The following is a 26,608-nucleotide window of genomic DNA, read 5'->3' as shown; positions in this document are numbered from 1 at the left end:
GCATTGGGACAGAATACTAAAAAATACGGCTCATTGAGCTTTTTCCTGGTTGTCAGGGATGCTAATGCTCAGAGAGGGCTTATTTATTACGAAGGAAATTCAGCCCCAAAAAAGACCTAGAGAAATGGGATGCAGTGATGGCAATAAATTGCGATCAACCGTGGACGTCGATTGTTACTTTGAGATTATTGAGTTTTATAGCAACAAAATCAGTTGAAACAATGGAACTTCTCGATATTGTGTAAGCAAAACCTGACGTGTGGAGGAGGAAACAAAAAGCAAGAGATGAACGTGCTCTGGGCTCAGTTTCTGGAAGTTCTAATTCTCAATTTATGCCTATCTAGGACATTCTTAAATCTTTTACTCAGTGAAAGTACTCTTTCTTTCGCATTCGGAATACTAAAGAAAACGGAGATTCTGAGTTAGGTGAGGTATGAAGCTTTATTTTTAGATAGTTCAAAGATATTTCAATAAAGTAGGTTACGAAAAAGTTTAAATAAAAACTCACGACTAAATTATAGGGCTGAAAGCATTAATATCATGTTTTTTATCCTGCAATTAAAATTTATTTGCTTTCTTTATAGAGACCCCTCATATGATTAAAGAGTAATTAAAAGTCTTCAAAAATGAATTTCAGAGAACAATATTTAATTAGGGTTACAATTTCTGGCAAATCTAATTCTCAATTTATGCCTATCTAGGACATTCTTAAATCTTTTACTCAGTGCAAGTGCTCTTTCGTTCGCATTCGGAATACTAAAGAAAACGGAGATTCTGCGTTAGGTGAGGTATGTAGCTTTATTTTTAGATTGTTCAAATTTAGTTTAATAAAGTGTTTAAGTAAAATTAAACGACTAAATCATAGGACTGAAAGCATTAATACTTTTTATTTTTTTTTATTTGAAATCAAAAATATATGTGCCTTTTTTATAGAGTGTATTTACATGTTTAAAGTAGAATTTAAAGTTTTAAAAAATGAATTATCCAACTAAAACAATATTTAGTTAGGGCTAAATTTCTGGAAGTTCTAATTCTCATTTTATACCTAATTAGGATATTTTTTGACTTTTTACTTAGTGAGAGTGTTCTTTTTTTTCGGAATACTAAAGAAAACGGAGATTCTCTGAGTTAGATGAGATATGAAGATTTTTTAAAGATAGTTTAAAGGTTTTTTAATGAACGGTTACTAAATTTTAATTTAAGACTACAAAAAAGTTTGAATAAAAATTCAAGTCTAAATTAGCGGTCTGAAAGCATCAATTTAAATCAGTGCTAGGACTGAATAGTACGACAGTATACCAATAGACGGTTCAAAAACCGTGACGAAGCTAGCTGAATTGTAGCTGAAATAAATATTTCAAAGATGATGTGTTAGAAATTGAATTAATTTAGCTATAAAACAACCAGACAAATTTTACGTCCTTTTTATTTTGGACTCTTCTCGGTTAACCAAAACTAATTGCAACAATATTTAGTTAAATCTTTCAATTTTAAATTAGGGAAGTGCAATATTTTATGACTTTCTTTATTTAACTCTTTGTGGGAAAAAGCACTTAATCATTCATCATGTATCTATCTGCAGTATTTAAAAAATTCTTCAAATCGCAAACACCCTATAAGTGATCTAAATGAATACGAAATGCAATGCTGATGTAGACACATTATCAGAACAGTTTAGTTATTATCAATATAAATTGTTCATTATTGAAACCTTTGGTTTAATTAAAATGAAACGTTATGATATTGATATTTGGCGCATAGGATTTCAATTGCTTTGAGACAAATTAATGACGGTTATAAATTCAAATGGATTGCTACATTAGTTAATCTAATTAGTTGCATTACAAAATATCTTAAGAATTTACACTTATTTAATATAGTTTGTTTTTACATGCAACAAAGGTCAGTGAAAAGTCCGACGCATAGAAATGAGAATGAAATTAAATAATATAATCGAATATATTGAACCTTATGACTATTTTTTATTTTAAAATGAGCAAGTTTATGTCTTTGATTTAATTTTTAAAATATTTTAAATATTTAAACTAAAATAAATTCATAATTTTCACTTGAAAAGTGCTAGCAGTCGGAAACGGGATTTGCGGAGGAACTTTTGCATACACGGTTTTTTTTTTTAATGAATGAAGGTACCTTTTTATATTTATTCCAAGAAAACTTAAGCCAAATTGAATCATATTATTAGGGAAGAGAGTCGGCGATTGGGACTGAAAAGTGGGGGGGGGGGGGGCAAAAAAAACGACAGCTAAAAGCCATAGTATGTTTAGTGGCAGCAAAAAGAAAAAAAAGAAAGAAAAGGTACCAAATTTTGCTAAAGCTGGTTCTGAGAGTACATGAGTGGTAATTGATGTAAATCTAACAGCTTAACTCATGTTTTTCTTAAAATTTTGATGAATTATGCATACAATAACTCTCCCCGAAGAAACACTTAGACATGAATTAGACTTAACATTATTTACCCCAAAGTATTTTGAGATGTCACAAACACTTGGTAATAATTTAATAAAGCAAGTATGACTTGTTTTGGTAAAACAATTGATTTACTAATATCTAAACAATGAATACATAAACTAAAAGTTACTGCTTGTGCTAAATAATGTTCCGTAAACAGCTATGCAAAGTAAAGTAAATAATTATGGTCTGAAAATTTTGTCATTTCTGCTTTTTTTTTTTATAATTTCTAGTTTTGGTTTCTAAATTAGAAAATAAAATAAATAAATAAATCATAAAAGTGCCTCCCCCCCCCCCCCCCCCCCCCGAAACGCCACCGCTGTTAGGAAAGCAATACGTTTATAGCTTGTACCTGGTTCAGAAAAATTGCGGACAGAAACATTGCATTGAAAGTCAAATATAATTGCAAAAAATGTTACTAATATTGAAGCAAGAAAATTGTTTGATAATCTAAGTTCAAAGGTTGGAAGTGAAAGGTTTGCATTGTTCGTCGCAACAAAAAGACGAAAAATCACTGTAACAGTTATGCAATTTTTCGTTAAAAAATTTTTTGTTCGTTTTGGACACAATAAGTAGAGGATAATTTAAAGAAAGTTTTTGATGTGCATTTGGTCCATTAGAACGTTTTCGCACAATTCGAGTCTTCGAAAAAAAAAAATACCTATTACATTCATAGTTATATTCAGCATTTGACAAATGCATAAACATTTAACAGATTCAGTTTTTGTTCAAATTTCACTCAAGAGCATAATGCTACAATCCACGCTTTATCTAAAAATCCTCTTTTCATCATAGTTGTCTCAGTTCTTTCTTTCGCCAATAGTCTGAGGTAAAGCTAGGAGAGTTTGCACACAATTCAACAAAATAGTGAAAAACGCTCTAGTTATCAATGTTTTGCAAAACCATTCATGTATAATTGCAACATCATTTGTTGGTTATGCATTTTTATTGTAATTTTGCCGTTACGCTTTAATGTAATGCAACAGTTATAACAAAAAAAAACAGGATGTTTTGGTGCAATCTGTCTTTATAGGATCGGAGAGATTGCGCGCATGGGTAAGGAGAGATTGCTCCTTATGATTATTATACAATTTGATTGCAAGCAATAATTAAATTTAAAATGACATTATTGTAAGGTTTTCATATACAACTATTATTATAGTGGAAGTAAATATTTTACTTTTTAATAATGAATCAAAAATTACACAACTTGCAGAAAGGACGCAGAAATTTTAATTTAGGGGAAAAGATAAAGAAGAGAGCAAGAAACGTCAGAAAAGTTTTTAAAAAATTACAATTAGTTACTTTGTTACTCGTTTAACTTAAAATTTGTTAATGTTTTACAATGCATTGTAACCAATAAGCCGCGTAATCTCTCCCACTGTGTAAGCCAATGAGAAGAATGCACCATCTCGCTGAAGTAGCAGATGTGCGAACACTCCTATTTCGCTAGGAGAGATTGTGAGGTCTTTTAGTCAAACAAGACCACTCACTGTTAAAAAAAACTACTGATGCTAACAATGTTCATCTAGGGAAGTAGCCTTACGGGGAACCGCTTAAATCAAAAATATTTTACCTCATTGCCAGTCTATAAAATAGGACAAATGTGAACATTCACGCACTTAGCTTGGTAAAACAATGCAAAGTAGCGGGGTTTCATCACAAAGGGTCAGAACAACTAGCATGCACTTCATCTGCTAACTCGAATACTGCTCTTGTACAACTACTGAAGTCTCTTGCACGCGTATTCAATCCCCATCCATGTGCGCAATATCTCCGCTTAAACAATTTCTACTCGCTTTACATTACATTGCTTCAAGAAATGGTTCAACATAGAATGAAAATTCATTACTGGAACCGCGATAAGATGCCTAAACTTTTCATCTGATCTAAAAACTATCAATACTCTTTCATAGGTTAAATATAACTCTATCCAAAAAAAAAAAAACGACTCAACTAGGAGGAGTTGTCAGAGGGAAACGAAATTTCACATACGTAAGGACAACATTGATGGATGAAAGTGATTACAAAATGAAAGAAAAATGTTCATTTACTACGGGAACAATCCAAAATGATTGGAGGTTTTAGTACTTTTTTGAGACACCTCTTAGCGTGGAATTACGAAGCAATACAGGTGAGTATTGAAGCACAACAGTCTCGTACAATGTTCTGCATCATCTCGTGCCACAGGTACAGTAAACTCGCCGCTAACTCCTTTAAACTGGAAGACTCCAAATTATCAAGTGATCCGAGGTATGCTCGATTTGTGTAAAATCAAAGGATCCCGCAGACCAGCGAAGATGATAATATGGAAGAGGAAGTCCCCTGTCATCCTTACGATGTGTGACCGGATCATTGTCTTGTTCAAGAATGGCTCCTGGAGCCCCATCATGAGTGCCAACACATGTAGGGCTGTCATGATGTTAGGCTGTCATGGTGTTGTGGATCAATATCAAGGAAAGCCATGTTTCTTATATGATAGCAAGGCATAACATCACCTCAACTGTGGGTACAGTGTGCCGTTGAAAAGCAAAGGGTACATTAGGGCATTCACGCTTTCGCCTCCACTAAGAGTACTGTCGAGTTCGACGGGATTGGACTGCAACTGAATGACTCCAGATCATTTTGAGAGTTGAATACAGGTCAAATTTGGACGATGATGACATTTGCGTACGCGATGATGACATTTGTGTTCACTTTGTGGAGAATCAGTTGTGAACTCCCTAACAATGCCATTGCTATGCTCATACCATTGCTATGCAATGCTATTGCATTCGCACAGCTGGGGTTATGTTATGGAGTGCTATAGTACAGTGCTTCTCAACCTTTTTTATTTTGCGGCACGCTTAATAGTTTGCTTGATCCTTGTGGCCCCACTGAACCAAATTTTATATGTGAATATAGACAATGTTTTCATCATTCAATCGTCAAAACAGGGAAGAGAAAAAGACAACGTTTCAATAAGGATATAACAATTAATCTTTAAATATTTCAGTTTTCTAGAAATTGAATTAAAGTTCAATGTGAATTTTAGTGTTTATTACGGATAGCAAGTTCCAAACTTTCACTTAACACGACTGAGGCACTTGTACCTTTCTTGAAGGACAACGGTGCTTTTTATTCAGCTCTATGTTAGGAAGAGCTACAAGAAGATTTTAAATCAAGGATCTAGATATAATATTTTGTTATTCTTGAAAATTCTCAATGCTAAGACTCCAGCGGTACAAATTTATGATTTTTAAAGCGGGTAACAGTAACAGCTCATGAATAGCGTGATCAGAGATTTTTAATTGTATTATTTTTACTAACAGCCACTATGCGTACAAGGGCAATTCGCTGAACTCTAGTTTTAAGAAGCAGTCGCTCCTGAGGTCTAAATTTTTCTCTTGCCATCAAAGAAAGTTCCTTGCTGAAGTGACAACGGAACACGAACCCAGTCATATTGTCCTATGACAGTCAGTTTTAAGTGGTGTTCAAGCTTTGTTTTGAATTATGGCCAAATGTTCTACCATCCTATTAAGCTTTTGTTTTCAGAATGTGTGAAGCTGGTTCATTTGAATATGTTAAGTGAGCCACGATCTCTCCAGACTCTCTCTCCAGATTCCTCTCTCCAGACTTAAACTTTTTTTTTTCTTTGAACAAAATTAGCCCCCTGTCCATACACATAAATACAATCACACCACCTCCTTGAATTTTTCGATTTAGTTCGTTTGGAGTCTAAAAAATATCATCCACGCTTTCTCAGAAAATATTTTTAAAAACTGGTATGTTTCGTTTCTTGTCAAACATTAAAAATTCTCGGCTGGACCATGCTTCTCAAATGCCAGAGAACCTCCGTGGGATAGGTGATTTACCCGCATCTCTTCAGAAAGTACAATAAAAATATGAGAATTAAGTGGTCTTGATTGTATGATTATAATGGCTTCCATCATGGCCGACTTCAGCTCATCTGGCATACTGTTGCCAGTAGAGTTTCACGATGGAGGTAACTGCTTTGAACACATGGATTTTTATTTTCTCATTCAACATGAAACATTCGATATTTCTCGTCGTTGCAACTGCTCCATCAGTGCGAGCGCTTGTGCAGCTGTGACACTAAACTTCGCTGATTTTATTTATTTAGCTGTAACGCGGAATATTTCATCACGAGTTTCAAGCTGACAAAGTTCTTTGCAAAAAATATATTGATCTTGATCCATCTTCATTATAGTAAGAGTAGTGAAACTTTTATATATGTTGAATCATCAACTTGAAATGAAATTTTTCCAGCGATTTGTAGTTTATCAATCAAATGTTTCTTTTAATGTAACCCATCTTGTCATTAATTCGTTGCCCTATAAAATCGTCTGGAATTTTCACTCTGACCACCTCATTCATTGCATCCAAACCTATCGTTCCCCGTATGATTTCTTTACAGGGTAGTAAAATAAATGCTTCACCTTTAGTATGCAGTTTTCAAAGCAATTTGGCAATTAATTTAACTAATAAAATTATATTTGATCTCTCGCGCAGGTGAAATGCTTCTCTATTCTTCCTTTTTCTACAGCTACGAAAATATCGTGGCACACTAAGGACCTTGTCGCGGCACACCGGTTGAGAAGCACTGACTATAGTATACGAAACATGGTCAACCCTAATATTGATTCACATCAAAATGACGGTCTCACGGTAGGTTTGTGTCATACTTCAGTCGCATGTGTTGGCACTCATGGCCTCCCAGGAGCGAGCCATTTTTTTAATAATGGTCAAACAATAAGAGGAGAGGGTATCAGAGGACTTCCTCTTCCAAATTATCACCTTCTCTGATCAGCGAAATCCCCTGATTCCTCACAAATGAAGCATATATATGGGTTTAATTGGAGACGGTAAGTTGAACTGCCTATGAGTTTGTTCGAATTAGTGGCGCGTTTACAGCAATTGTGGAACGAGATGGAGTAAGACATCATACGAGACTGCTATGTCTCGTACATTTATGCTAAAGTTGGATCAACAAGGCACAAAAATCTCCATTCTTTTGATATTTTTCTTGTAATAAGTGATCATTATGCTTTCATTTTGTAATCATTTTCTGCTATCAATGTTGTCCTTGTGTATGTAGAATTTCATTTCATTCTGACAACTCCTTCTTGGTACGTCGATTTTTTTTCTTTTTTTTTCTTTGAGAAAATCTATGTTACCCTTTTCATTAGAGTATAATTTAGAACTAAAAAATTGAACTTATGTTTTATGCACACTAGGTTGTAAATGTTGGTTTGCCTTTTTCTGGATTAGTTGTTTATTTATATTGTCTATTCGAATGTCTTCTGGGGCGACCTATGAGCATAATTTAAGAACGTCACAAAAAAAAGTGGGAAAAAACGTGCCGTTTTATCTTCCAAATCCAAATTCACGCAAAAAGTATTTAAACCAAAAGTATGCTTTTATGAAAAAGGTCGACGAGAAAAAATGCCGTTTGTATGACGCAAACCATTGGAAACACAGAGCAGCTAAAGTTTTTAAAAACCATTTTACTACATTGATATCGATCAACTAGTTTTAAAAAATTTCTGAGCTCTACTAAAATGTACGTTTACAATTTAAGCAAAAATTTCAAAATTTGACTTTTTTTTTTTTTTTTTGCTATTTGAGAGATATTTACTCACCTTAAATTTTAGCTATAATTTAGCTACAATTAATTAAGGTTAGAAGGAGAAAAGATCTAACTGTGTTGCTTACAGAAACAGCAGCAGCAGCAGCAAAAATTTGAAAGCGGACAAAAAAGCTATCCCAGTTTAAAGAGCAAAGTGTCGCATGATATAGAATGAATAAACAATTCTTAAAAACCAAAAGAGCGCGGTCCATATTCCTTTAAGATAAAATTCATATTAAATCTCAATCATACGTTCTCAAGAAAAAAGAAGAAGAAGAAGAAAGTGAGGGGGGGGGAATAGTCAAGAAAACAAAACAATATTTTTACCTGCAAAAATTAAATCATTAAAGTTGTGTTTTTGGTATTTGTTTTGGAGATATGTTTTATCGTCTGAAATTCTTGGATTAAGTTGAGCCTTTTGTTTAGTTTGGTTAAAAACATATGTAACTCCTCATCTTTGTAACATAGAAGATTCGAAAATACTTCCTCGCTTTCAGAAAAATTCAGGCTTTTGAATGATATAAAAATTAAAAATGTGCAGGAAATATTCCACTCCGTATTTATGACTTTTCGTGAGAAGAAAACTTAAAAATGGAATGAAAAAAAAAGCAATGAGAAAGTTTATGAAAGACGCTTCAAAGCGCACAGAGCACACTCCAGTGCACAGAAATTTTGTGTCGAATTTCATATAATTCCACCGTGCTGTTTTGACTCGATTCGAGTCACATACACCCACACGTATAGACACACTATCCCACTCATGCTTTCGGCTTTATAACCAGTAAATAAAAGTATATAAGCGAATTAATGGGCTATATTTGGCGTGGGGAATAGGGAACAAGAAAAGAGTATGCTTTCTTGTTGATTATTCAAGAAAAAATTACTGTATATTTCTGTGCCATATCATTTTTAACTAACCGAACGTCATCAGAAGATGTTTGAAATCTATACAGGATTTTAAAATGTTCTCTTTTTTAATTAATTATTTCATTCTATAATTGGATCTATAGTGTGTGTAACTGCAAAAAAAAAAAAGTCCGAAAGTTTTTATACCTTCGAATTTTTATTTTTTTCATTTTGTTTTCTTTATCATTTTTATTGCTGAGAATTTTATTCAGCTTCAAGTTACTTTCTAATCAGATTACACTATCGTAACTATTTTCAAAAAACTTTTTTTTTTAGAAATCATGAATTGAAAAACTTAAATAAGATATTCAAGCCATAGTTGTTTTATGTATTTTAAATTGAGCTTTTATTAATTACTTTAAAAATAGTTTATACGATTCGGCAAGCTGATCGACCTTATTTCTAACTATATTTATACAAAAATACTTAAATCAAATATTAAGTGAATATTTTTCCCACAAAAGAACGCAATCGAAAGTTTTATGTAAGCATACATTTGTTTTACACATCCAAATAAATAAATAAATAGAAAACATTGGAAAAATAATTTATGAATTAAAATAAATGTACATCTGAACAGTTTGAAAATTTTTTAACAGCAATAACTGAAACTATCAATAACTTATATGCTTGGTTACTTTTATTCAATAATACAAGGAGTAAAATATTCTGAAAATCTTTTATTGAAAGAAAATAATGGTTTATGACTTCAATAGAAAAGCTCCTGAAGTCATAAAAGCTGTAAAATGGAAAAACGTGCAGGGGAGTTTTACTTTGATTGACAAGGTTGAACATTGCTGGGGAAAAAATTGCTTCATAAAACTTTGGGCTCCTTTTCCCTTTTATATTTTATTTTTAAAACTAACAATGTAGTGAGAATGTATACTATGCCATCTGACACAAACATCAAACTTTTATTATAAATGCGCAAGCGGAAAAGGTCAAGAAGCACAATAGACGTTTCAAGACATAAATAAATTTTTTCTCGGTAAAATAAAGAATTTTATGCGTGAAGTCTGCGAAGAACTTCTAAAAACATATTAACTGTGGAAAAAAAACACATAATACTAATTTTCTTCAAAAGACTTTTCTCTTTTTTGTTATGAAAATGATTTTTCTATAATTTGTTGATTTGCTAAGACTCGTAGATATCAATTGAAGCACTCTACGTTTTTTAAAATCACTCCTAATTTTTTAAATCCGGCATTTCAAATGTTCTACTAAAGCAACGTTTCCTAAACTGCGTCCCGCGGAACCTCAGGGTTCCACGGAGATCATTCAAGGGTTCCACAAAACTTGTGTTCTTTCTTTCAATTCAAATTAGTCACTTAAAAAATGATTAAAATAGAGTTTGAATGAAGCTTTCAATCAGCATTTTCTGAATAAACAGCAGAGAAAACATCAAAACGAATAATGAATTAAAAACCCTTTTGTTGTCAATGCACGATCTGCGATTATTTCAGTATAAAAATACGAAATTTTAGTGAAACAATTAATTCGAGAAATTTTATGTAGCTTTGAAATTTATTTAAAATCATTTTCCTTCTCATTATTAATATGCCATTTTTGAATGCTGCTTTTCATACTATCAAAGAAAAACCATGTGTTCCGTGAAAAAGTGGACCTTAAAAAGGGTTCCACTGATTAAAAAAAATCAAAAAGCGCTGTATTAAAGCATTACTTCCATGCTTGAAGTTTTTCCGTCTTCGGGGAGGAATTCTAGGCTTAACTGTTGCTGCCTCTCTTTTCCGAATCAAATAAGAAAAAACCAGGAAAACATCTACCAGGTGGTTTAATATAAGGATAGATGTCATTGAGAAAATAACTACTCTATGTAAGCGTTTTCTGCTACATATTGTGTTCCTATAATTGAAGTTGAAGGATCAAATAGGTACTGATTTTTTTTAAATCCTACGAACGCGGAAAAATAGTGAATTGGTTCATGACGAAGCATTAGCAAACTGAATATTATTTCTACCAATTTTTATTTTCAAACCTTTACTCAGCTGTGTATCACGCTGGATTGCTTTGTAGTATCATTTAAAAACATAATACCTTGCAGTACAAGTCAACTGTAAAATTCAAATGCAGACTGGGCGATGAAATAAATACCTGTCATATAAAAAATAATATTGCATTGATGATGACAAGATTTATTCATTTTTTTCTCTTTATTTTATTCATTTATTGATTTTTATTTTGCTGTATTTAGTTTTTATTTTCCATTTTAATTGTAATTTTAATTGTTTTTTTATTTATTTTTTATTTGCTTATTTATCTATTTATTTACTCATTTTAATTTGTTTTTAATACGTTTTTTCGTTAAATTTAAATTTTCAGTAAAAGAAACAAAGCCTTATTATAAGAAAAGAGTGGAATTCATGTTCTTCTTCAAAAATAATTGAAAATAACCACCATGATATTATCTTCATGTTTTTATGTAATAGCATGCTACTGTTAAGTAAATAACGGAAAACAAAAGCAATAAGTATCAGCATGACTTGAATCGGATATAAATTTTTTTAAAAATTAAGCTCTGGATTTGGGGGAAAAGCTTGTTCGTGGTTTTGTATTTAAATTTTATTATTTTCAGAGAGAATATACATTGAAACAATGAACAAAAACTCGAGACAAAGAGGAAATTCATTGACTTTCTCAGGTAAGAAAAATTTTCAAGAAAATAAAACCTACCTTCAAACGCTATCGAGAATCTATTTTTCAACAAGCTACAAACAATAATTGCTACTATTTCCATGATAACATTTAATAAGTGACTTCTTTACCTGTTGTGTTCGTTGTTCATCTACGTTCGGCTCTCTTATTCTAGACCTAGTTGTTAAGTGTTCATCTAAAAAAATTCACACAATTTTTTTTTTCTGAAAAAATCAAAAAAAGTTTCAGAGGTTCTAATATATTTTTAGTTTTCATTTCGACAAATGGAAAAAAGTTATGAATAAAATTGAGATGAAATTTTAAGTTCGCCGTAAGTAATAGATTGATTCATTGGAGTGTCTAATTCAATTAGAGTTCTATGATTTGAAGCTCTCTATTTTTTCAGCTAGAAAAATGAACGGCTAATGATTTTATCTATGATAAAAATGATTATTGAGTTGCAACTCTTAGTTTCATTTTTAAAAAATTATTTTTTTTTTTTTTTTTTTTTGCAACGGTCCAAAAGAAAAAGAATTTTTCTGTGGGTTAAACAAATGAAATTTCAATATTATCTGTTTAAAGCCTCTGAAAAGTATTGCATCAAAAGATTCGAAATGTCATTGTTGTGAAACGGATCAAAAAAGAACTTTGAACTGTTTTCTTATTTTTAATTATTTAGTTCTTTATTTTGTTGTAATTTATATAAATTTTGTTTTGAGTCAATTAGTCTGGCAGGTGGCGCCAGAGTAAATTTATAAATACCATCTTGCGTTGCCATAGTAGTCGGTTTTTTGTTTTGTGTGAACGTAGCGCTGTGCCTTGCTGTGTTGGACGGCGAGCATTGTAATCAAGTTCGTATCTAGTGATTTGAATTAGTCTCTTATCTATTTGGTCTATATCATGCCTAACAATATGGTCAGGGTGCTACCGAGGAGTTTCCTAACAGTCATACTGGAAAAGTTTTGTTACGATTCAGAATTTGTTTCTTCTATTCTTTTACGTTTACACACGGAAAGAATTGGGATGGAATGTAACACTTTTTCATTAAACAAAATTCATAAATAGAATAAACTGAACAAAAACACCTAACAGTTTGAAGGTATGAATTTAATACCTTTCTCTTTTTTTTGCATGAAATATATTTATTTTGTTTTGAGATAATTGCTTTCATCTTCAAATATGAAATAATATGAAGTCTAAACCATTTGAGTTAGAAAAAAGCGGATGTTGGAAAAACGATACTGATAAGTTGACTGATTCAGCTCTGGATGAACTTATTGATAAATTTTCTGACTGATTTTTGTTTCGGACATCATCAGCGATGCCAAAACTTACTTATAGGGAAAAAAATGATGAATATTTATAGCATATTGGTGAAAATCATTGACAGTAACTCGTATTTACCTATATTGTCATACTGGCCAAATCTCTGACTGCGCGCCATTCTTAGACAAAAATTAGCTTTGAGTATGTATGACTCAATAAAAATAACGTTGAAAATAATTATACTTTTGATTTATTTTTCAGCCCTTCAAATTTTCTTTGCAGTCATTTTGATTTTCGTATGTACAATTCTACCTACTTGCACAGCAAAGCCTGGTTTATGTTCTGATGTGTGCAACAAAATATGCACGGGTGACTTTTGCGGCTCTATATGTGCCTTTTACTGCTAATAAAAGGGTATGTATTTGGAACTTAAACAGGTTTTTTGTTGTATTCATAGTCAAATAAGTTAATTACGTAGCTTAAAATTGCTTGAAAAAAAAAGACATTACAACTATTATCTGATTTTGCGTTAAAATTACTCGTACTTGAATATACAGTGAAATCCCGTTACAACGAACTTTAAGGGCATTTCAATTTTGTTCCTTGTCACGGGAATTACGTTGTAATAGAGTTTAAATAATGTAATAGAGAGAAATTATTTTGGGTCGGAAAACTTATTACGCTGAAACGAATATTTCGTTGCATTGGAATTTGCTGTAACGGGATTTCACTGTATTAACACTAAGTATGAACGGCTAAAAAAATGGTTAGAGCGAGATCCGAAAAATCGTACAATAGTTGTTGAAATAATCCAATAGTGAAACACCATTGCAATATTAAAATGTTTCAATGAAAGTTTTGCTTTTATTCGAAGTTTTAAATTTTTAACATTATACTTCTTGCGTTCTGTTTCAGAGGGGGACTGGAACCATTACACTCGTTGTAATAGATTTTATGAGCCAAACAAAAGAGAACAGTTGAATTAGGGTTTCCAATCCCGAAATCCTGATCCCGAAACCCCCGGGATCCCGCAAGATATTTAGCGGGATTGATCCCGCGGGATTTTTCTCTAAATCCTGCGGGATTCCCAATCCCGCAATTTTTTTTTCCATTCAAGCGTTATCCAGCTTTTGCTGCTCATAAAACGACTGTTTTCACAAGCACCATTTGTAGTTTGAATCTTCTTTCTTGTCTGCAGAAAATAAATCTGCAAGAAGCGTAAGAAAAACTGTGTCTCATGTATTTTTCTGAGAATGAATTGCTATTCTCCCTCGGAGGTTTCAGTTTTCCTACTTTCAGCAATCGAGAAAAAGCGTAAAACTTATTAGCACTTTCGAAAACCATCACCAAAATTTAAAATCCAGTAAATTGCGCTTTAGAAAAAATAGAGAAAGTGTATTATATGTTCCCAAACCTGCTGGAGTAGCCTAAATACAATGTTGGAGCACTTCTGTAAGATATAGTAATACACTCAAAACCTTTAAGTTACAAAAAGTGCACTCCAAAGAAGAAAGCAATGAAAAATCTGACATTATTTATACCTTCGGCATGACTTTAAAAGGGGCTACAGAAACTTGTATGAAACACAGGATGACTTGCATGACAGGGCAGTAAGTTAAGCTGCTCAAGTTTTTTATTGTCTCTTTAAAGTGACAGATACAGTTAGCGAAGTTATTCAAACACTTTTACTGAGACTGGGACTTGGTGAAATGCTGAATTCATGCTGTATTCACCCCTTGCTGTAATGAATCAAATTCACTGATACTGTGACCAACGTTAATGAAGCAACAAGGGAGTATTATCAATGCAAGTTAAACTGTATACAGCAAAACACATATTCAACAGACATCGTTTTTGTTCGAAATTTGCAGTTCTTGAGGAAAAACCCTGTAGAAGAAATAAAAATCTATTTTAAAAGGTAATGAAGTTAATGCCGATCTTTTTCTAAATTTTACAATTATTTACTTTTAGTAAAACCAATTGCAGTAGAGCCATAGCTCATGTTTTCATCAAGCGAGTTTTCATCATCATTTTTAGAGCAAAAATCCTTTACCATCCCATACGAGAAGGACATTTTTGCTTATCAAACCATAATTGCTATTTAGGATCTGATTTTGTAGTGCTTTACAATTGCTGTACAGAATTCAAAAAGACTATTAATTCACACACACACAAGTCACAATAGCAATCCTTCCTAAAAAGCACAATTTTTTCTATTTGACATAAAAAAATAATTTTTTAGAAGAATAAAGTCAATCCCGCGGGACTGAAGTCGGCTCGGGATTGGAAACCCTACGTTGAATACGTTACATGCCATTTGTCTTAATTAATTAATTTATGTTATAAACATTTTTATATGTTGTCATAACATGTTATTATAAAAATGAACAAAAATTTGATATGACTTGGAGTATCTCATACAAATCGTGGTTCATCTCATACAAATAAAATCAATTGCTATATGGTTGACTTAATGCAAATATTTATATTTGAAATGTTTCAACAAATTCGAAGCTTATGCACCCGAATTATTTATGCTAGAAAAGGAATTCTGCAAGCACTGTAAAGTAGATGATCAAAGATAGTTTAATATAGATTATAAATGTTAAATTATAAAAATCGAAAAGTTTCCGGTGAAATTATACACTTTTGATCGGGAAATACCAAAGTGGGTCAGAGTAAAAAATAAATAAATAAATGGAGAAACAAGGGTGGTTTGACCATAAGAGAGTATAACCCTATCTTTTTCATATGTAAGCATTTATGTAATGAATACGCAGCAGGTAACGGCATGGTATCAAACAGAATCAAAATCTGTTTCGTTTTTTTTTTAATTTGTTTTTTTTAGTTATGTTCAAGTAGAAACAAAGAGGTTTTTTTTTTTTTTTTTGCTGCAAATTATTTTTGTCTTGTGCTATTTGTCATCATCATACACAGAAAAAATTGAATTATTTTTGTATGAAGAATAATATACTAAAAGACTCCATACTGAGGGAGATTTTGCCAACATCAAGTATCAAGTTTGGGAGTTTCGGCCGTGGTCAAACCTCCTATTTTAATTGCATTTGATGGTGTTAATTTTTTAATTAGTGTATAATATTTGTTTAATTTTTAATAGATATATTTTCAATCTAAATAAGCGAAATGTTTTTTCTCTTAACTCGCAATCAACGTCACTTAATATTCCTGTTTTTGCATTATTCTGGCCAAACTAAATACAACTGAAATTTGTTTTTCTAGTTCGTTAGCAAACTGATAAAGACCCATCTTTTACTTTCCTCAAATTATTGACTAGTCTTTATTTTATTGTTACTGAAGTACCTTTGATTTTATATGCATAATAAAACGTACCTAGAAAAGGCAAGCGTAGTAAAAAACGTCACAAATCAAATATTTTGATAGTACCCCTGTTAAAGGTAGTATCGAAAAGCTACACAATATGGAAAAGATTTTTAAAAAATTACAAAATATTAAGGAAAAGGTCAAAAAAAAAAGAAACAAAGATTTGGTTGTCAATAAGAGCCATGCAGATGAATTTTCGATAAATTTTCTTAAGAGATCGCATGCATGTATCAGTTTTATTCATTCTGACAAAGATGTTGCAACGATGTCTAAAACAGATGATGAGACCAGACATGGATGAACCATAACATGATATTAAATTGCGTTTTCTCTAAAACTTTCTAATACAGATTCTTCAGATTCTTTTAATCCCAACGTTTTCTCTAACGTTAGCAAAGATGGTCTACAACCGCGTGTTTAAGAATTTAGTTTCGAAATATTCACTATGAACGGCCTCTAAATTTCCCCTCCCTCAAACATCACCAAAGATAGTCTAAAGATTGGTTTGTAGAGCTACAATTTCGTTAATTTTAGCAGGGAGAGTCCCCATATCCCTGTTTTTGCGCGAATATTACTTTACGTCTAAGTTTATATTGCTAAATCTCTTTGTCCGTAAACATAGGATTCAATTCTCCTGATTTGTGTGCTCGTATTCTACGAAGAACTTCATCCCAAATTAGAAGGAAAATCTACTATCTTCTTTCTCTCTGTATATATACGTTTGAAAAAACAAAAGAAAAAAAGAAGGGGTTGTCAAAGTCACACATGTTACCCTGTGCCATGAAGAAGATGCATGAAATTCTCACTCCCCTCCCCCTTTCTCTCTCTCTCTCTCTTTGTGTGTGTATGTGTTTTGCCCTGCCGCGTAAGCAGTAGCGTAATTAGGGGTTCTAGCGCCCCTGGCGGACTTTAGAAATTGCGACTCCCCCCCCCCCACACACACACACAGCGTCGTCCCGATGGGTCGTCACCGGAGGTCACTGTGACCTCTCGAAAAGTTTTTTTGGGGGAGCATTTGACTAATTGATTCAACAAATTAGAAGACAGTATCGCAACTTTAATGTTCTTATTTTCTATTTGTAAATTATTTTCAATGATGCTCAATTTTCTTTCGCAGTAGATGTTATTATATGTGTGTATGCTCGAATTTTATCATTCGGTAAAATTGGGATTTCATTTGGTAAATTGAAAATTTTCCACTTCCCAAAAATTTCAGTTTACCCCCACCATTTCACATAAATTCAATAAAACCAATAATATTTGCAATTCGTTTAAAAATATCAATAATGTACTTTCGTGAACCAAATGAGAATAAACATTTTTCAGTTCTCTTTATAGCAATGTATATATTACAAGTTTTTTTTTTTTTTTTTTTTTGAAACAGCTTCAACTTTTAATAGAATTTGTTTCAAACCACTTGGAGAATATGCAATAAACATAATTTACATATTTACTAAAAGAAAGAAAAAAAACCTTTTTTTTTTTTTTGAGCAATCACGATTGCTAATCGTTCTTACTTGACCGTCCTTGATGTTTGGTTCCTTTTTCAATCCCACCGTCCTCTGCAGACGCGACTCCTCACGGTAGCCGCTTCTCCTGGTCGGTGGCACACGCACGCTCATGCACATACACACTCACACACATACACACACGCACCTTTACACACATACACATACGCCAACGTGTGTACACACAGGTCTACACATACACATACACAATTGTACACACGTAACCGCCCAAGAGGTGAACAGGAGCCGTTTCTAGAAACAAATGAGCATAGTAGTAACCAATAAGTAGGGTTCTGACGCAACTCGTGATTGCGAAAAACATAATTTGAATTCAAAATTTCAGAATTCAAACTAACTATAAACTTTTTTTTTAAATAAAAATTGAAGCGTTTAAAAAATTCTATTATAGTTAGGAAAGCAAAGCAAATGCAAAAAACATTGCTAATCTGAAATTGACTAAAAAGCAAGACTGTTTACATACAGGCAAAATAAAAGTAGGGGAAAATGGGCAACGTGAAATGTTCAAATATTTACTCTCATTTTGCTCCACCTGCCTAGTAATAATTTAACTATGTAGTAACACGTGAAGTCTATTCAAGAGAAAAATACCTCTGAAAATCAAAGAATATGATAATACAAGCAATTTTCAAAAATGGACTCATATTGTAATATTTTGTTGTAAGTCAAAAATTATTTTTGTTATTATTAAATGATAAAGTTATTGCTATTAATATTTGAAATATTAATTGAGACCTACTAGTATATATGGTGCAGTATTCATTTTCTTAATATTAAGCTTAATTGTATTTCAAATGCTTCGTAGAGTTAGTCAAGTGCATGCGGGGCAAAGAGGATGGGGCAGAGTGAAATATAGTACATTTCATTTACTTATTCAATCTTTTATAAAATCATTTACGTATAAATTAATTAGTTGTTCCATTCACATTCTTACATTTAAAAATTCCTTTATTTGTTCATTCATTCACTTATTTTCTTCTTCATTGGCTATTTTATTCATTCATTTAATTTTTCTCATGTATTAACTTATCGGGTGAGTGCAAAAGTTCGTGCGGAGTTTGTGAAAGAAAGTCATACAGTGATTAGGCAAGTAAAACTCTTTATTCAATCAATGATATATTCTCCATTGTTGTCTATAATCAACGTTCTGGCAGCATACGGATGCCCCGAACGTAAAAACTGCGTGGTTTAGATTCGAAGAACGAAGACACGACGTTTTGTAAGGCATTCAAAGAGTCAAGTTTTTTTCCATTTAAATGATTTTGCAATGACCGGAATAAGTGATAATCCGATGGTGCGATATCAGGAGAATATGGTGCATGAGTTAGGACATCCCATTTCAGGCTGTTCAGTTTGCGTAGCGTCTGTCTTGAAACGTATGGTCTGTGAAAGACTACGCCTTTACGATTTGACAAACTTGGACGTTTCTGTTTGATTTCTCGGTTCAGATTAGTTAATTGACGACAGTACTTGTTCGAATCAATCGTTTGGTCGGCGGGGAGAAACTCAAAATACATTATACCCTTGCAATCCCACCAAACACAGAGCATCACCTTCATCGGGTGCAAACTGGCCTTTGCCAATGCGTCACCATGTTCACCTGCCTGTTTCCATGTGCGTTTGCACTGAACGTTGTTGTACAGGACCCATTTTTCATCGCCCGTCACTAATCGATCCAAAAACGGCCCGTTTTTGAGCCGCCCGAGTAAAGGTACGGCAGCAGAAATTCGCTGGATTTTGTTGCTCTCTGTCAACAAATGGGGCACCCATATATCGAGCTTTAAATTAAATCCGATTTTTTTTAAACGCCGAAAAGCGGTTGATCGGTCAACGTTGAGTGCTGTAGCAACTTCCTCTGTTGAAATTCGCGGAGTATTCTGAACTAAAGAACGCAAAACGTCGTCATCGATGTCGAAAGGTCGACCTGAGCGTGGCTCGTCTTTCAGCTTAAAATCTCCGCAACGAAATTTTGCAAACCATTTTTCCACAGTTCGTTTAGCTGGTGCTTGATCTTGATAAACGTCTTGAATGTTTTTTACGGCTGCTGCAACGTTTATTCTTTTCCGAAACTCGTAAAGCATAACATGCCGTAAATGCACTTTATCAACACTCATTTTAAAAGTAATCTTTCTGGAAGCAGTTTGTATCTGCACAAATTATTTTGATTGGAATGAAAGCTGCACACGTCACCGTTCCAACGATCTGACTTACGTAGATAGTGGTATTAATGACAACACGTTACGCCCGTTCTAACGCCATTTATTGCAACTCCGCACGAACTTTTGCACTCACCCAATATTTATATCTGTATTTATTCGTTTATTGCTTCATTTTATTTTCATTTCTTCATTCATTCTTTTATTTACTCATTTATTCGATCAATAATATCCTTTAACAATCAAACAGAAATTATTTCAATTGGAAAATATTTAAATTTTCACTTTGCCCCCCCCATGAAAAAAGGGGGGGATTTTCCCCCTTTTTTAAAGGTACAAATTTACTGTTGAAAATTTAAAAGAAAACGTTTCAGTGCAAGTTTTATTATAAACTATAGTGTTCTTTCTTTATGTACCGTAATTTTCAAAACAAATTTCCAATTTGTTCATTTTGAAAAAAGTAAGTAATCTTAACCATTTCACTTTGCCCCACATTCCCTTACTCTATATTCGCTAATTTAAGGCATCCCAATAATTTGTTCAAATACGACTTTTAATGCCTACATTATTTATTATTATGAGAATAAATAATTAGCATAAGAACAACTATACACTTGGAATCATCCGGCATAGAACGTCTTCCACCACCGCTACTTGGTATGCAAATTGTGTATATAAGTCTTTAGCGAACTGAATCGGAATAGAATTTCACACCTCGGTTAAAATCCCCCGTCCCCTTTTTTTTTTTGAGAATAAAGGACTGTTTTATTTTCCCCTCTGAGCTCTTTTAATTGCGGGACTTTTTTTTAGTTATATTTTTATTTTATTTTTTTTAAATCTTTTCTACTTATATGATCATTTTATTTATTTATTTATTTATTTTGAAATCAGTCGAAATGCTGCCTCCCTAGCTGCTGCGCCCCTGGCAAGAACCACTCCTGCCAACCCCTAGTTACGCTACTGCGCGTAAGTCAAGTGCCCCACCTTACATCAATGTCCTGCCCAAAAGGGTCTGAAAGTCAGTCTTGAGATAGGTTTCGTCATCGAGTATATTATCAGGTGCTCTTTTTCATTTACAAGAAAGTTATCAAGAAAACCAAACGTCAGCAGCCAACAAAAGCAAATCCAACGCCAAGAAAGACGAAAGAAAATAAAAGCGATCAAGAACAGTTTACACGACAGAACAAGTTGAGGTTTTCTGGGTTTTTCACCCCTCTGTATCTCAGCCCCATGAAGAATCCTAGTGTTGATTTTTGGTATACTCAATCTCTAGTGGCCCCTGACGACGTAAACCAAAATACAATCCCCAGGACCATCAGGGGTAGGAGGAATTTAAGTTATAAAATCGCTTTTCAAAAACGTTTTCGCTTTCTTTGACAGGGCTATAGCTCAGACGAAAAGACGAATCAAGCTGAAATTTCGCACACACATTCCTTGTGCTCTACTGATGTGCCTTTTGTGCCATTTGATACCCCTCCCCCTCCCCCTTGTTTTTACCCCCCAAATCGTACCTTCCTGGGGTTCTGCAGTAGCTCCCCGAGCGGCAATGGTAATGATTTTTTGTATACATATTCTAGGGGGGGGGCATTGAACACATATACAAAAATTCAAACCCCAGGGACATCATTGGCCGGATTAATTAAAGTTTGAAAATCACTAATTTCCCCTAAATTCATGTGTACGTACTCTCAGCTTATAGGGTTTGTTAATCTCTGACTGCAATTGCGAGGCTAGAACAGATCTAAGATCTAACAATTATTGAAAAGTTGTCTTTGGAAATGAAATTCCCACCACACCCAATCAAGACTAATAAAACAGATCCAACAGTTGCAAGTAGACGTTAAATCGCGGATATCACAAATTTGGCACAGCGACTGCGCATGCGCGCAGACTTGGAATCATAAAACAGAAAGCCCAATGAGCTATGTTGTTTGTTTATATTTAAGCAGAGAAACATTAATGAATGAGATTAGAATACAGTCGCCCCCCCCCCCCCCCCAGTATCACCTATACGAATTTTCTTTCCTTCCTGTTTTTCAGTTTTGATATATTTAAGGGGGAAGAAATTTTAAATGTCGGCGAAACTGGGGTTAAACTATGAAAATATTTTGCGTGACATATTATATGTAACTATACGCATATGAATATGATACATCTAACTTTATAATTGAAAGCGAAAAATAGCACTTATTTATTGGTTTGCCTTTTTTCTAAATCAATGCATTTTCCACAAACATAACACATAATAAATTGAAATATATGAAATATATGTGTGGATATCCGTGTTTTGCAGTAATTTGTTAACAGACAAAATTTTTGCAATTAATTTAAGCAAGACATTTGAAATGAGCTAAGTCCACGCTCATACGCAGTCCCTGTGGCAAATTTGTGATATCCGCGATTTGACGAAGAGTGCAGTTGCATACATCTTCTGACACATTCAAATTTAAAATATATAAAGACTCGTTTTTTTTTTTTTCTTTTTTTTTTTTTTTTGGTCATAACATATGTTAGTTTGTCTTTTTAGTGAACTTTTAAACAAAACTAGGTATTAAGCAAGACAAAGAGTTCCATCAAAAGAAAGGTAAATCACCCAACAATGAAAATTATCCCATAAAACGTAAAATAATCCACGATTTAAGAAAAGAAGTCATTAAAAAAAAACTGAAAAGCTGGATTAATATAGCCCGCAAGGGACCATTCATTAATAACGTAAGGATGATTTTGGCAATTTTTGACCTCCCTCCCCCATGTAAGGGTACGCAAGATTTTTCACCCCCCCCCCCCCCCATTCTTACGAAAGATTCCATTTCATTTTTCAAAATAATAAAATAACGAATCTTACATCACTGGAATTGTTATTAAATTCACTATTTTTAAATTAAACCTTTTCGTGTACAGAAAAATTTACTAAGACGTTGAAATCTAGACTGAATGTTTTTTCGACATTTTTTGTTTATGATGCGATACTAATTAAGAATAAAACATGCCAGCGCGATTCTTTTATTATATTTTACACTAATCATTCTTTGTAAAACAAAGAAAAATCAGCTCATCTTAATACGTTTTTTACCTTTCAGACGCAAATGAAATATGGTCACAGCGAAACCACTAGACCGCACAATTTCTAATATAAAATATCGACTTGGAAAATATTACGTAAGAATATAGTTGACCCCCCCCCCCCAAAGTAAGGGTATGTAGAGATTTTTCCAACCCCCTCCCCATCGGGACCCTTACGTAATTAATGAATGGCTCCCAAGTTGTAAAACATTAAAAAAAAAATAACTTCATGAAAATGTTGAATAATAATCCGTCAAATAAAGAAGCTGTAATAGAATTTATTGCGAAGTTGTAAAATACTTGAAAACAATATGATTTAAAAGATTGTATTTTATTATCCAAGCACTTTTCTTTGCAACAGAGAGGATACAAGGATTGCAATAAAATTTTAACGACCCAATTCTCACTAAACGAACATAGAATCTTACTGGTCAGAAAATAACATGACATAAAATTAAGCTTGCCATTATTGTTCCTTAAAAACACAAAACAACATTGTTTCAATTGAATATTTATACTTGAAATTTTCAATTCTAAAAATACAGACAAAGTAATAATATTAATGCAAAAAGATGTGATAATCTCATCAAAAACAACCCTGTTGTAAAAAAAAACCCTCAGAATTGAAGATCTACGGAAGTTAGTTTGAAATTAAACATTCAAATAATTTTGGGGCCTCTGAAGCTATGTATAAGAAACTTCGTGTCGTATGCCGGAGGTCGTGGGCTAGATTCTCACCTGTGCCCTGAGTGTTGATTCCCGTTTCATGGTCCCTCAAGTATGTGAAGCTGATTAGCTTCTGTATAAATAAGTTTAAAAAAATGAAGGAATCACCATGAATACTTAATATTGCGAGAAGTAATGAGGAGGGGAGGACGTTTTTCTATATTGAGAGAAAAAATGGCAGTGGAAGAAAAGCTAGTTCAGTACATCCTAATCTACACGAAAAGCTGGTTTAGACAAATATGCAAAAATTGGGATATGTTACAAAGAGATCCAGAAAAAAATGTAACAAGGAACTGACGGATTAAAAATGCAATGTAGTGTGCAGGATTGAAGAGCAAAAACAATAAAAAACTGCCGTGAGTTTCGGAAAAGTAGGATGGAACCATCAAGACACGAGCTCTTGAAAACCGTACCTCAGCAAAAACAACCCTGTTGTAAAAATTTCCCCGCCAAGAAAACCTTTAACTCTTCCCCACAAAAAAGAATGCCTTCATCCTAAACATAAAAACTCTCAGCCTTAAAACGTCATGATATCTAGTTTGCCCGCCAAATATCTGACAAACTATCATCCTTCCTGTTCTCTTCTTTCATCACACCTACTTCCGTTAGAACCTCCTCCCACCTTCAACTCCTCAGAAAAATGGATAGATCCTTAAAATTGGTTATCTAGTTTGGCGGGAAGCTTTTTGCTCACCAAGCAACCACCTCAATTAGAAAAGCTTCCCGCCAAACAAGATAAACAATTTGAAGGATCTATCCATATTTCTGAGGAGTTGAAGGTGGGAGGACGTTCTAACGGAAGTAGGTGTGATGAAAGAGGAGAACAGGGAGGATGATAGTTTTGCAAATACTTGGTGGGCAAACTAGATATCATGACTTTTTAAGGCTGAGGGTTTTTATGTTTAGGATGAAGGTTTTCTTTTTTGTGGGGAAGAGTTAAAGGTTTTCTTGGCGGGGAAATTTTTACAACAGGGTTGTTTTTGCTGAGGTATAGTTTTCAAGAGCTCGTGTCTTGATTGTTCCATCCTGCTTTTCCGAAACTCATAGCAGTTTTTTCTTGTTTTTACTCTTCAATCCTGCACACTACATTGCTTTTTTAATCCGGCAGTTGCTTGTTACATTTTTTTCTGGATCTCTTTGTAACATATCCCAATTTTTGCGGATTTGTCTAAACCAGCTTTTCATGTAGATTAAGATGTACTGAACTAGCTTTTCTTCCACTGCCATTTTTTCTCTCAATGTAGAAAAACGTCCTCCCCTCCTCATTACTTCTCGCAATATTAAGTATTCATGGTGATTCCTTCATTTTTTTTAACTTATTTATACAGAAGCTAATCAGCTTCACATACTTGAGGGACCATGAAACGGGAATCAACACCCAGGGCACAGGTGAGAATCTAGCCCACGACCTCCTGCATACGACACGAAGTTTCTTATACATAGCTTCAGAGGCCCCAAAATTATTTGAATGTTTACTTTCAAACTAACTTCCGTAGCTCTTCAATTCTGAGGGGTTTTTTTTTTTTTTTTTTTTTCATAACGCGCAGTTTTTTTTATCTGGTCTTAAATATAAAATTCATTGTCCGAGCAATAAACTTCACAAAAACTAAATAATAATAAAACAGAATCATGGTTTCCATCCCCTCTAAAGGATATCCATAAGTCTTTTTACCAACATTTTTTTTAAATTAATGATTTCTTGAGGATTCTTATGCTCGTGGTCTAGCCTGCGACTAAGCTAGGTAGAATAAGTGAACAACAACAAAAAAAAATTTTAAGTGTCTAAACGAGAATAAAAACTACAGTGAAAAGGTGAGAAAAAATCCTAGCAGGCTAAAACACCTTTCTAATGCAAAAAATCCGTTTGTAGTAACAGTGACTAAGAAAGTCTTCCGCTCATTTACTGAGGCAACACACTTCAGGTTTCGTTTGAAGCGTATAGTTGAAAAAGTAAGTATCGCTAAAAAATAAAAATAATTTTTAAAAAAGGAAAAATTCATATATTATCTAAGAAAACGAAATAGTTACAAAAATTTTTCTTGTTTTGTTAAGGCCATTTATGGGACCATTTCAAATTTCTAACTGTTTCATGTTGTTGGCATGCCTAAGTAATTCACAGAATTTTTTTTTATAAAAACATATTTGCGTAAATATTGGGATTGGAGATACCTACCTTTGCAGCTATATGCTTCATTTCTAATCCCGTAATGCTTCACCTTCATTATATTCCTGCTCGCCTAATTCCAACAGTAACCTGTAATGGCGTATCAACAGAATTTTTATAAGCGATACTTTACCGATGGAGCAAATATAAATTCGTTATGCTACGCTTCAACGAGACCTTTTCACAAATGTTTTGATACATACTCCTAAACCTAATCGACCTTAAATTTTACATGCACCTAGAACGTAGGGAAAATATTTTGAAGATGCATAATACTTTATAAAAGGTTGCTTTTCTTTTTCAGCTGCTGTAATCAAAGCTAACATTCTGCCAAGAAAAAGAATGGAATTTTTTTATGAAAGCATTTGGAATTGTATTCTCAGCCAAGCATTTTTAACATTATACTTCTGATAAGCATTTTTACCATGTATTTCTTTCCGCATCAACCATGAAAAATATAACATAAGCATTTTAATGTCGTCATTTGTCACATCATCTTCAATAAAAAGTATTTGGAAATTGTAAAATGTGCCTATTTTTGGATCATTCCTAAGAAGTTTTACTTGTTTATAAAATTCGAATGCACTGTATACACTTTTTCTTTGCTCATGAACGGAAAGCAAACAAAATGTTGTTGTAACAAAAGATAAATAGAAAATTGCGAAGATTTGATGGTAAAATAACTTTTTTCCTTTAATTTAGCACCATC

At 33.2% G+C, this 26,608-nt stretch overlaps 1 long non-coding RNA gene across 4 annotated transcripts; it reads left to right on the top strand.

The window, feature by feature from the left end:
• Window positions 1-245: 245 nt before the first annotated feature.
• LOC129219190 (uncharacterized) lies at window positions 246-26,408 on the top strand. 4 transcript variants are annotated; one of them, XR_008580373.1, is made up of 5 exons: window positions 246-426; window positions 702-788; window positions 11,598-11,663; window positions 13,184-13,336; window positions 26,204-26,408. It is a non-coding gene; the product is annotated as an uncharacterized LOC129219190 (long non-coding RNA). The 4 variants fall into 4 exon arrangements; XR_008580371.1 differs by having other exon boundaries at window positions 246-431; XR_008580372.1 differs by lacking the exon at window positions 702-788 and having other exon boundaries at window positions 251-426.
• Window positions 26,409-26,608: the final 200 nt, after the last annotated feature.

The sequence above is a fragment of the Uloborus diversus genome, chromosome 3 (genome assembly GCF_026930045.1).
Source record: "Uloborus diversus isolate 005 chromosome 3, Udiv.v.3.1, whole genome shotgun sequence".
Classification (NCBI taxonomy): domain Eukaryota; kingdom Metazoa; phylum Arthropoda; class Arachnida; order Araneae; family Uloboridae; genus Uloborus; species Uloborus diversus.
This window is presented reverse-complemented; position numbering and strand designations above follow the sequence as displayed.